Here is a 13608-nt window from a genome sequence, read left to right as displayed (position 1 = left end):
TTTGAACTCTGGTCCTTACCCTTGCATACACATGTTTTACCTGACGGATCATCTCCTAGCCCCACATTTAAATTTCCAATATTTAGTTCTTCATATTCTTTTTTGTATTTAGTTCAAAAAAAATTTTTTTTACCTTGATTTACTTATTTTTCCAGACTACTCCTTAAAGTGTGATGTCATGATTTGCTGTTTGGGCCTTATTTATTCCACAGTTCAAGGAGCCAGCCACGCTTGAGCACCCGAGTTAAACTGAAGACAAAGACTGTCCTCTAGAAGGCAGGACAGGAATCCCTCCCCTCTTCATGGCTTGACCAACTCCTCTGGTCTCAGAGTAAAGAAAGAAGCCAAGCATGCTCTAAGTCCTACACATCTTCCTCTTGGATAATTTGTCTTAAACGTGACATCATTGGCTCCTGACCCAGCGTTCTGAAACAGATGCTACTGATTGTTCCGTTATTTGCCACAGACATCCTCCAAAGGCCTCTTTCCTTGCTCTCCCCTTGATGTCTAGCTTCTTTCCCCTCAGATGGCTAGCCTCCTTCCTCTGTACCCTTTGTCTGGCCTCAACTTCCCCATGTCCACCTCCTCCAGCTTGGCCTTCCTGTGGCATCATTGGCGTTATATTTAGGTCTGCGAATTCAGCACCCACAGTTGCTTCCTTCTGAACAATGTCATGTAATTGTCAAGATATTTTGACAGTTCCTTCCAGGGCCGGGTAGCCAGAGTAACCTCCTTGGGTTGAGTGAACGGCCCCATCCTGTTTTATAGATGCAAACAGTGAGACCCAGATAAAGTGCTGCTTCAACTGTCTCGCTTTGATAACCAGGCTCTCCTCATTTTGTCTGTGAAGTCATAGAAATTTAGATGTGATAGAGACCTTGGGTATAATCTGGGCCAGCCTCATCTTGCTCCAAGGGAGAGAATTAAGTTCTAGGGAGATACGGTAACAGCCCCAGGGTTAGCTTAGTGGACAACTGCTTTGCTTCTTTTGACCAAACCTTCTCCCTGATCTTTCCCACCCGGCTCAGGTCTTCGGCTGGGATATACACCATCCTATAGGAACAAGGCGCCTCTTCCTTCCAGGGCCACAGCCCAGAACACTGACTGAAGCACAGACCCAGCAAGACAGTCCTGAAAGACCAGCCTACCCCAGGCCAGCGGAGAGCCTTGGAGAAAGAACCAGAATGGAAGTAAGCCTCGGCATTTGCTGTGGACGATGCATGCACCAGGTATTGCATGTGTCACAACCACACCTGGGGTAGCATCTGTTACTAACTCACCTTCTTTAGTGACAAAAACATTCTTAACCATTCTTATGCCTGCAGTGGTGTAAAGAGTATTTATAATATTGTGGTTCCCCATTTATAGAGATTAGAACATTTGGTCTGAGAAGTTGAGGAAGTCATATAGTCTTGTCACTGGTAGGGGTGACACACAAAATGAATTGTGATTCCAAGGTACATGAACTTTGCCCTGTCTGAATGACACAGTGATTTATTTCAACTTGGGCCCTCTTCTAGGAAGATGACCACCTTTACCAAGGGCCTCTATGGCCAGCTTCCCTTCTATCCTTGGAGATGGCACCCAGTCCCCCTACCTGCCCAGCAGTCATACTGGGGACACTATGTCCCCATCCCTGCCCTGTTATTGGCTTCCAAGGTCAAACATTTTGCTGGTAGGAAGCGTGAGTATTTAGGGCATCTCGGGCTTTGCTTAGGGGCAGAAAGAAAAGAGGAAGGGACCCATGTCAGTGAGAGGGAAGGAGACAGGGTGGTGTTGGTTTGATAGTAGAAGGGACCATCACAGGGCTCTGCAGGCCCGGGACGTGTTGGTGGTGCCTGAGCAGGCTGGAAGAAGAGCAGCACCATTATTCCATGGCCTAGGCAGAAAGGCCCTGCAGAGTCTGGAGCAAAGAGCCCCTATACACCCGACACAACAGCTAACTCACGCTCCCAGCTAACAGCCACTAACCATGGGAAGCCGATCACAGGTGTTCCCAGTACCCTGCCCTGTCTCTATTTTCCTGCAGACATCTGCAAACATTCTCTGCTGGCGGATGGCATGCTTGTGCTGCTGAGCTGGGTTAGAAACAGAAGTTGGGCTGGATTTGGCACAACCAAGAACAGGGATGATTCTACAAATATCCACTATCTTACTTAAAATCCTGGTTCCATTTCCAATGTCAGACACAGATTGACTGAGGACTCTCCACGTCGAGACAGATGGGCTGACCAAAAGCCTGTGCTATCCTGACTTCAAAATGTTCTTGGAAGATTTGTCACTTGACATGACCACAGTAATTGCCATGGTCCTTCCTCTTCCTGATTTCAGTGACTAGGAGCCCTTGGTGCCTAGAAGGCTACAGTTTTTTTCTGTCCTCTGAGCATGCAGGGACCCTGCTGCCCTTGGCTCTCACCACTTGTTCTGCATGGAGCAGGTAAAGAGGAAAGTCTCTAGGAGTCTGTAAAAAGGCAGGTTATGAAAACCAAACAATTATAAGAGATGCCTGTGGCCACAGAGAGGTAGGCCCCCAGGTGAGCCACACATATTACAGAATTCTCACATACTCACCTTTCTACAGGTGTCTAATGAAGTTTGGTATGCCCAGCCTCTCCATGACCAGCAAAAACCACCACGTCAAAGCAAACACACAAACAACAACAACAGGGCTTCTAAAGGAAAGTAGTTAGGAACTTTTTGTAAAAGCAAGTAGCCAAGAAGTCTTTCAAAACTGCCTTCAGAAAAGTTCTGGAAATGTTTTTTTAGGCAGTGAACATGTTTCAAGAATTTGAGTGTGTCTTTTTAAAAAAAAAAAACAACCCAACTATATGATCAAGGTACATTAGCTAAATCTGTGAACACCTCAGCACGTACTCTATTATTTTATATAATTATTATATGTTAGCAAAAATATTTATGGTAACTTACGATCAAAATAAATTACATATTATGTGTGCATGTGTGAAAAATCTCATAATGAAAGCCATTGTTGTACATAGGTAATGCATGCTAACATAAACACATTTAATTGACTTAGCTGGAGAAAAAGGGTATTGCCTGTGACCACACGGTACTACACAGTCTGGCCACCTGCTTGACTAGGCCCCATTCCTGCAGCTGAACCCCAAAATATTGTGAAAAATAAAGAGCAATTTTAGAGAATAGTTTTTCCTATGTCCTGTAAACATTTGACGCAGTTAGATTTTTCTTTCTGGGCTCTGAGTTAAAAACAAAGACACACGGGAACATCTTAAATGTTTTGGGGTGGGTGGGGGGAGTAGAGGATTGAAAAGGAACCTTGCAATTCTTTTAAAAAAAGCATCTAGAAATGTGTATGAAGAATACCTTCAGGGTTACTTAAAAGGTTCACTCCTTAAAGTTATTGCTGTACAAACAAGCACAAGGGCCTGAGTGTGTTCTCCCAGCACCTGTGGGTGTGCCTGCAACCCCAGCACTGGGGAGCGGAGACAGGAGGATCCCAGAGTTTGTGAGCCAGCCAGTCTAGCTGAACCTTCAAGTTCCAGGGTGAGTGAGAAACCTGTCTTACAAAATAAAGTCGAGTGCAACTGAAGAAGACACTACGTGTGGGCTTCTGTCTCTAGCATCCACACACCTGTGCACACACACACACACACACACACACAAATACTCACATACTCAGTCACACACACTTAAACAGGGCCACACAGCACAACACAAAAGGATACATTTAAAGAAAAACCTTGAAGTAGTATCTCATGGATCAAAGAAAACTATGATCATGGCCCCTTAAATAGTCTATATTATCAATTTTTTAAATTGCATTCATTTGTTTGTTTATGTGCATGCACATACCTCCATGGTACCCTGTGGAGATCAAAATACAACTTTGGGAATCAGGCCTCTCCTTCCATGCTGTTCCGGGAATGGACCTCAGCTTGGCAGGCTCGTTCACTCACTAACGGTCTCGCTGGCCCAAACAAGCTTTCGATTGTAGCGAAACACACACACAGTCCAAATGTCACCATTTATATAGCAACATTTAGTAAACTCACAAGATCATACAACCACTACCACCATCCAGACGCAGAGTAGTCAGTAACAGTTTTAAAACACATTATTTTCTTCAATACTTTTGAAGTTTTAAATGAATAGCTTTTGTTTTAGTGTGTATGTGCGTGCACGCGCGTGTGTGTGAGAAATTGTGTGTGATTGTGTTAGGAGGAATCTACTACAGGGCCTTATATTGCTGGACAGGCTCTCCCACTGAGCTCACCCGCAGTAGTGCTACCATCATTTTATAAGCAACAACATTCACCCTAAAATACATCACTCAGCACATAGGCCCAGCCATTTGGGGTTGGCATGGCAACTGAGATCTTTGAATGTGGATGTGCTGTGAAGCCAGAAGTCCCCTCGTTACTTTGTACAGAGAATGTACAAATGGAGAATAAAAGCCTTAGGGAGGGGAAACTGTGATCAGGCTGGAGAAAAATTAATTAATTAATAAAAAGTAGTAAAACCTTACAAATCACACACATATATATAGAAATTAGCTTTCTCAGAATTTAGGATTCTGCTTCCCATTTTCTTCTCTGTATTTTGGTTGCTCTGTTTTGTTTTGTTGAGACGAGACATCATATAGCCCAGGCTGGCCTGTAATTGACTGTGTAAGGTCATGATGACCTTGAACTCTCTACCTGCCTCATCTTGTCTGGCCTCGGAGTTACAGGTGTGTGGCGCCATGCTTGGCTTTCCATTTCTTTTTTGAAAATGTATTTACCAGGGCTGGAGAGATGATTCCATGATTAAGAGCACTGGCTGTTCTACAGGACCCAGGTTCGATTTCCAGCACCTCCATGGATGCTTATAAATATCTGTAGCTCCAGTTCCAAAGAACCTGACACCCTCTTCTGGTCTCCTTGGGCACTAGGCATGCACACAGTTGCACGCTATGCACAGAGATACATGGAGGGAAAACACATCCAAAAATGATTTTAAAAAGAAAATATATTTCTCATGTTTGAGTCTATCACCAAAAAAAAATGTGTTTCTTGTCTCCTGATTTGTCTAGTGACATATATCCACATATCCATATCTATATCTATATATGTCCTTAAAAAGCTTATTCCTCCTGCTATATATCTTTACACCTGAACCAAGTACAGTTTTTGTTTTTATTCTTGTTTTCAGTAGTGGGGATGGAGTCCAGGGCCTCTTTCATGCTAGGTAAGTACTCTATCACTAAACTATTTCTCCAGTCCTTCCCTTTACTTTTTATTTTGAAACAGGATGTTTCTAAATTGCCCAGGATGGCCTTGAACCTGTGACTTTTCTGCCTCAGACTCTTGAGTACATAGGATTAAAGGTTGGCACTAACAGGATTAGTTTAAAGCAGTGGTTTTCAACCTTCCTATGCTGTGACCCTTTAATACAGTTCTTTATGTTGTGGTGACCCCTAAACAAGCAAACATTGCTGATGTTACTTCATGACCATACTTTTGCTACTGTCATGGATTGCAGTGTAAATATCCGTGCTTTCCGACTGGTTTAGGTGATATCCGTGAAAGGGTTGTTCAACACCCTAAGTGGTCTCGACCTAGAGGTGGAGAACCGTTGGTTTAAAGCATGCGAGGGGATGCAGGAAAACACTGTGTCTAAGCATGTGTTCTTCGTCTTCTGCTCTGACACCTGGGCATAGCCTCCCACCTGGGGACCCCGGTTCATGTGGGCTCATGTGGGCTCAGGTGGACTCACGTGGGCGTGCCTCCACCTCCTACCTCTGCGTCCAGAACAGTGTTCCATTCATTCAACTTAGTGATCTCTGTGCTGGAGGCAGGAGGATCGCGTCCACTTCTGGGACCAAGCTTGCTGTTAGAGTAGTGACTCCTAACCGGTGCTGGTGTCAGGGAACAGCCAGCTCCCTTAGTGATGTGATTCTGAACCAGAACCCCAAGACACTTCATCCTGTGTGGAGCTCTCTAAGGACACAACCTGGGGTATCCGGGAAGTAAGAACCAGGGTGTTTTTAGGGGAAAAGGATATTCCCGCTGTTGATTTCACATAGTCACTGTTACAAAGCCCCTAGTATATGTGTATATTATTAGTATATAGTATTATTTCTGTTTTCCAGATGACAGAGCCAAGGTAAAATGGATTCAATGCCCTCCTCCCAGACTAAGCTAGTTAGTGCTGAGAGGGCACCCAGACACAGGTCCGCCTATTCCAATCAACGTGAATTCTCTGTCTCATGCAGCAGACGCTTCCCAGGCTGCCTCCTAAATTATATCACATTGGTGATGGATGCTTGGCCTGCAGGGAAGGCCAGCTATGCTCTTTGTAATTATAACTTACCCTCAGACAATGGGAACCACTGTAGGCCCGGTCACTGTAAAACACACCAGTGTGGCATCGCTCACACGTGAGTCAGTGAATTCAAGTTGGGGCTTGAAAATACGCAACCACCCGAGTCACACCTGAGTCTACAGAGCTTTGTGGAGGTGTCTGACAGTGAGTGGGCTCCCTTTTAACTTTTTATTGTTTTATTTTTATTTTTATTGTTTTCTGTGTATGAGGGTTTTGCCTGTGTATCTGTCTGCATGTCTGAGGACTACATGCATCCCTGGTGCTCAAGGAGGTGATGAGGCCTTATATGGGTCCTAGGAATAGAAACCTGATCTTAACCACTAGCCAACACTCCATCCCATCCCTTTTAGCTTTTTAAAATAGTTATCGAGGATATGTATGGAACACTGACTAGACTAAGAAGTTTATTGGCCAATAAATACCTCAGGGAGGGAGATGGAGCAAAGGGATGATGTGTGGCCTTCTTTGCCTCCATCCACAGGCAACATGGAGGTGTGAGGGTTATCATTGGCTTTATTGGCACTAGCTTGCACAGGTGACTTTGCCTTTCTGGTCTCAATTGTCCTACTCGAGACATAAAGAGGCTTGAGAAATGTCTCTTATGTCCTGGGAAGGTGGGCCTCAGTGCTTCTCTGCAGACACTATGTCTCAACATAGACAAGCAGGCACGCTGCAGCATGGACATCTTGACCAACACTGGCTCTATAATTCTCAGTATCCAGTGTAAAACAACAACACAGCCGGTGATAGCAGTGTTCAACTACATGTGGGCTCTTCGGTGTGTGTGGCTTTATGTCCAAGGAAGCCCAGAAGCCCAGATGCATGTACCCTGTCTGCCCTGTGTGAAGGAGTGAAGTCTAAAGATCTGGGGACCCCAGATAAGCATCATGGAGGCAGAGTTGCTCCTGTGTTACTAAGGTCCCTTCATCAGGCAAGTGATCAGCAGAGAAGTGTAGCCCAGTAAGGGGACACCCAGAGTTCTTAAGCTGGCTCCTTTGCATTTGAACTGGGCTTTGATTGTTCGGGTCCAAGGGAAATGACATTTTCAAGGCCTAGTCCGTAGTCATGGGAGAGTTGTGAAAATACCAGAATGAACTCAAAGGCTGCAGGAGTATCTGCCAGTGTACTGTTTTGGCAAGGAGGTAAAGCAAAGTCAGGGATTGGCCAGATGGTGAGGGAGGGGCTTGGAGAAGGGCGTCTTTGGGAAGTAAATGCCTCTCAGCTGTGAAATAAGAGTTGGGAAGGGAGTAAGGGAGAAAGAAAGACAAGCCTAGTCCCATTATCATGCTTTCTGTGTTCGATGTCTTGGAAGACTGTGGAACTTTGGGGACCATGGACTAATATGGAGAAGTGGGTATCTCTGGGCAGATCTGGAAGATCATATCCATTTTTGTTTCTATCCCAAACTTTCTCCTTCCTGGTTTTCCAAGATATAACCAAGCCACATAATGCTGGTTCCCAATGCTGTTGACCAACCATGCCCTCCTGACCATGATTAGATTGTGAACAAAATGAAACCCCTCCTCATTTAGGTTGTTCTGTGAGGTATTTCTGTCACAATGATGAGAGAAGTGGCTAACACACTGGTGAATAGAGACCCAGGGACAGAAAATGCGCCAGTAATAAAGACGCTCAACACACGGTCAAGAGATGACATGATGTGCCCCAAAAGAAGTTTTTGTGGTGGCCAGACATCCCTAAGACCCCACATCAGTTAGCACAGAGGCTGCTGCTTCACAATGGCACTGGCGAGCTTAGAGGGTGTGGGACCTAGAAGACAGCGTCTACCGTCACGTTTCAGATGTCTCCACTCTTCGAGGGACCTTTGAGAGGAGCGCTGGAATTCCAAACCCTTTGGACTACATTTCTGGAGTGACAGATGTCATTCTCTTGCCCCCTATCAGCAGTATAGTTGGTCCCTAGGGTCCTGAGTCCCTGGGGACCTAGGAAACCCAGCAAGGCTATGGAATGAGAAGATTAAGCCCATTCCTGAAACTTTGAGCATCAACATCCGATACAGCAAATAGAAATAAGCTAAGCCGCCCCTAAAGGAGTGTAGTGCCACCTCCCTACAAATGACCGTTAAACTAAGTGAAGTAAGCAGGCACAAATAGACAAATACAGCGTGCTTCCAGTTATTTGAGGTTCCTAGAGGAGACACAGAGAAGACTGACTTCTGGGGGATGGGAGGGTAGTGGGACTTACTGTTTAATGAGCACCGAGTTCCAGTTTTGCAATAAGAGTCTTGGGCATGAATGGTGATGGCCGTTACACAAGGCTATGAATGCATCCAATGCTACTGAACTGTACGCACAAAAATGGTTCAGATGGCAGACTTTATGTTATATGGATTGTGTCAGAATAAAAAGGGAGGAAAACACAAAAATCGGGAGGAGTCCCGGAGGTAGAGTCATAATTCCAGAGTCACAGGTGTCTGAGAGAGGCATTGTGACGTCTGTGACATTTGTGGAACAGGTATACAGGCTCCATTGATGAGGCTCTGTCTGCAGAGGGCAGGAGCCTGGAAGTTCCCTGAGTTCAGAGGCAGGATCTAAGATCAGCCACCAGCCTTGAACACCCGACTTAATAAGCAGAAAGCCTGGGTCCTCCACATAAAATCAGATAAACCATTTCCTGAGACCTTGATAAGACCAAAGACAAAGAGTCGTTTTATAGTCATGGAGGATGGAAAATACAGAACTGATTTATAATAGTGCCAGGTAAAACTCCTAAAAGAAAAAAGATTCTACTCTCAAAATCTACTCGTCAGGGATGGCCTGGTGGGTGCTTCTGAGGAAGATAGCCTCAGGGATGCCACCCTGGCTAAGGGAGGATCACCTCAAATCTGTGTCTCATAAACACTGCAGGAGATTCACTTATGAGACAAAGAAGATTTTAAAGAACGGTGACAAGTGTGTGTGTTATCAGCCCTGCATCTCCTTAGCTTTTGTATTTATCCCTGGGACACACCTCACCTCTCCGGGAGCCAAAGATGGTCATTGACAGTTGGAACCAGCCTTCTGGAGTCAGCTCTGTCACCCTTCTGAATACATTAGAAGTATGCCTTGAGAGCCAGAGAAGAACACAGTGCTTAGAGAAAGACAAAGACGCATGTCACAATCGGCCTCCCATGCTCACAGGGTCACAAAGTTCAGGGCTAAGAAGGACTTCGGGAGTTAGTTGACAAATGTAGGAAACGTGGGAAGGTGAGGACCTACCTCGGATGGTGTGGAAGAAGAGGACACATATAGAAAAGAAATGGAGGAAGGCTAGAGGGTGTGGCCGGTGAGTAGGCAGGAGTGAAGGGCAGGGAGGATGAGTCAGAATTAGAGCAGATCATGAAAGCATTGACAGAAACAGGGAGGGGCTGAGAGGAGGGAGGGAGGGCGGAAGAGTGAAAGAAAGCTGAATTGATTAGAAAGAAGTTAATGTGAAAAGTTCAGGAACGGGAAACTCCGATGGAAAATTTCAGGAGATGAGGAGAGAGGTGTGTCCCGGGGTCTGTCAGAGAAAATCCCAGGGTGAGTCCCTAGCCAGCAAGGCCTGGGCACCCATGACAGAGCCTTCTGTCCCGAACAGTTTTACTGGCCACTTAGGTGAGGCCTGAGAGACATGTAGGTCATGTCTACAATCCATGCAAAGTTAAATGCCACAGATGTCAGGCTCGGTAGAGAAAACGGCCAAAATAGAAAGAAGAAATGAAACTAGCAGGAAACACACCAGGGGTCACTGTAAAGTCCTCTGTTTATGTCCACAAAATCAATTGCAAACTATGGAATTAATATGAATGACCATGATAGCAACATTAATAACTATTATCTTTTGAAGTTAGTAGTTATGATATACTGTCATGATGTCAGTTGCTTCATGGGACAATTCATCTAATTCCCACAATAGCCCGATGGTATTGGTACTATTATTATAAACCTTGCTTTACAGGTTAAAAAAACTGGGGCCAGGAAAACTAAGTAAACTTAGCCTAATATCACAAAAACCTTGGTTTGTCTGATTAAAACCAACACGATATCCTTTAACCAACAAGATAAAGATTGAGGAAGCATGATTTGACCAGTCTTATGTCAAAGACTTCTACTTAGACAAATCAGTATGTGTTCTGTGTGTTGCGGGGCGGGGGATACACAAACACAGATCTGGGGAAGCTGTTAAAATGCAAAACTTCATTTTCAGGTCAGTTATGGTACCCTGAAAAGAGCGGCTGCTAAAGCTCTCTGGGATTGTAGATTCCCAATGCTCACCCAGTGACATGGTGCTCGTGCGGTCCTAGGGATCTTTGCTGTTGAAGAACTGAGAACCCAGGGCTCAGTCAAGTTTGTGATGATGGCACTACCTTATAAAACTCAAAGGGCAATCAGGGCTAAGAACCAAGTATGAGATACTGCAAGTCTGGGGACTTCTATTAACAAAGAGACACATACATAGATCTGTTCACACACGCCTGGCCACCTCACCTGTCCCAGTTCTGGTACACAAATCTCTCAGTGAGTGTCACCCCCCAGTGGGGCCTTAGGAGCCTTTCGTCCTTCATGCTGTGGATCCTTCCCCCAGCCCCAGCTCCCAATTCTGTCCTCATTTCCTTGGTCCACTCTAGTTTTATTCTTTTCCTAGTCATCCCTTCTCTTGGATCCCAGTCATCCCGCTGAACCCCCATCCCTGGATCCCGGTCATCCCGCTGAACCCCCATCCCTGGATCCCGGTCATCCCGCTGAACCCCCATCCCTGGATCCCGGTCATCCCGCTGAACCCTCATCCCTGGATCCCGGTCATCCCGCTGAACCCCCATCCCTGGATCCCGGTCATCCCGCTGAATCCCCATCCCTGGATCCCGGTCATCCCGCTGAACCCCCATCCCTGGATCCCGGTCATCCCGCTGAACCCCCATCCCTGGATCCCGGTCATCCCACAAACACTCACTGTGTGGTCTTGTCATGTCTTTGCTGTTTACTCTGCTTTACCCTGAGCAAACCCCTTTATAAGTTTGAAAGGCCTGCAGAACTCTGGACATTGCTCTCCATTTACATTGCTACCTGGTGCCAAAGAACTGGCTAGGCAACTTTCTGAGCTGCTGTTGGCCAGTCAGGGGCGGGCCCGCGAAGCAGAGGGAGCAAGCATTTCACCTGCCCATTCCCACCATGGCACGCATTTACAGAAAACAGTTGAAGTGGTGTTTTGAGCTGCTTTGTTTACAGTCTCCTTTCTTTGCGAGTTTCCACACGTGGAGCTTCCACGTCCATGTAAAAACAGACTGATTCTGTGCGGACAATTTAGTAACCAAGTGGAGAAAATGCTGTTTTGCTTTAAGAAGATGAACGTAGCATGTGATTACCTGCAGTATAATTTTGGTCTTCAGGCCTATAATATAACGTCATGCCCATCACCCACTCCGTGATTAGACCGGACTTCGTCCCAGGGTCAACGGGTCATAAAGTGATTAAAGTTCTATTGCTCGCTTATTTCAGTTTCCATCCTGGTTCCCTGAAGCAAGCTCTGAGGCTTTGGACGGCTTTAGATTAGGGACCTTTGGGACCTCTGTTCAGAGCAGCCCTGAGGCCTTGTCTGCTCTCTGCCACATTTGATCTCTCCCTGCTTTCCCCCCTGCTCACTGCTGGGCCTGGGTTCCTTCTGTTCCCAGCAGGCTAGTCTCTGTGCCCCCAGCTGCTTCCATCCAAGCCATCCTGCTTGGATCTGATAACACAAACCACTACCCAACTCTGCATGGTTAGACCCCACCCCCACCCGGCTCTCACTTTCCCGCTGGGTCCCACCAGAGAGGACAGAGGTCCCAGGGCCCTCTCACCCTATACGTTCCACTCCACAGCCTCCGCTGGACAGAACACTCCTCTCCAGCGTTTGAGATCTCCTCACATCAGCCTCTGTATCCACCTCAGCGTGATGAAACTGTGTTACCTGAGCTACCTCTCAAGAGCCTGGTTCTTGAAACAACTTCATGAAAATGTCTCCGCTACTGCAATCCTCTTTTCCACTTTGTGGCCCCTTCTTACCTCCACTGCTCCCCCTCCTCCTGTGAGATGCATAAGAAAAGACCCAGGGTGCCTGTGGGACCTTCTGACGTCCATCCATGCTAACGGCCTTTGGCTCTCCTGGGCATGCTCTGGAAATGGCTGACCAGCTGGGGCTGACCGCTGTCCTAGGTCGCTTAGTGCACCTCAGTCTGCTTCTTATCACACTCCTCAGGGTTAGAGGGTCCACAGGCTAACTGTGAAAGGCTGCCCCTCCCCCAACACTAGATTTATTATTCTTCAACTTTGTCTCAAAATCTCCAGTTCTCCAACTCCTAAGTATGACCCCATGAAAGTCCAAAGTTCCAATCTACAGCGGGAATATAGCACACTCCTGAACATTCCAAAGTTCCAGTCTCTAAAAGCCATTGGCACCGCTACAGGGAGGCAAAAGGATCTTCACACTCAAAATTTGGGAAGTATTTTCATGGACCCTTGACTTATGGCTTGGTCCACTGCATGCATGATATATATATATATATATACATATATATATTCATATATATGCTAAAGCTGTTTTTTCGAATTATTATTGTTATAATAATAATAATAATTATTATTATTATTATTATATTATATTATTTGTGTGTGTGGTACCTGTGTGGGCATAATGTGTCAGGGCATACATGTGCCATGCAGTGAGTATGAAGTCATAGGATAGCTTTGTGGAGTTGCTTCTCTCTCTCTCCTTTTGTCTAGGTTGTGGGAATGGAACTCAGGTCCCAGGTTGCTAGGCTCACACAGCAAGCACTTTACCCCGTGAGCCACTCAACTGACTCTTCAGCAGTTTTCAAAAGAGATGATTATTTTACTGTCATAAAAGCATTGGAAAGACATATAGTCCCCCCACCCCACCCCCCACGCTCGGCGTGCGCCATAAACTTAAGATAAACACTCACAAAATAAGCCAGAGACGATAACCAGCATTGCCCACAAATGTTCACCGTGCGACGGGTGCAGACTGTTTAGACAAGCCCTTCCTCAGCAGTGTGACCTATTCAGACTCACAGAGCTGGCCATTGGTAGCATGTGGGCCAGAGAACTTTCTATCTTCTTGCCTTTCCAGGGCTTCACCCTTCACCCTATCACTGGCAAAACCCAGCCAGGGCAGGTCCACTCATTCCTACACATTTCTTTAAAAACCCGGTCTGCTTCCGCTTAGCCATTGCCAGTCACTTCCTTGGAACTGGCGAAGAATTCTAGGGTATTGGCGCCAGTAGGAACA

At 46.0% G+C, this 13608-nt stretch overlaps 1 protein-coding gene across 1 annotated transcript in view; it reads right to left on the bottom strand.

The window, feature by feature from the left end:
* Blnk (B cell linker) overlaps positions 1-13608 on the bottom strand; it is a 64471-nt gene that overhangs the window by 50554 nt on the left and 309 nt on the right. The gene's annotated exons all lie outside the window — the stretch shown is intronic.

The sequence above is a fragment of the Microtus oregoni genome, unplaced genomic scaffold (genome assembly GCF_018167655.1).
Source record: "Microtus oregoni isolate MIOR12 unplaced genomic scaffold, Mior012 000012F_ref0000307, whole genome shotgun sequence".
Taxonomy (NCBI): Eukaryota; Metazoa; Chordata; class Mammalia; order Rodentia; family Cricetidae; genus Microtus; species Microtus oregoni.
Note: the sequence above shows the minus strand (reverse complement) of the source record. Positions and strands in the feature narration are given on the sequence as shown.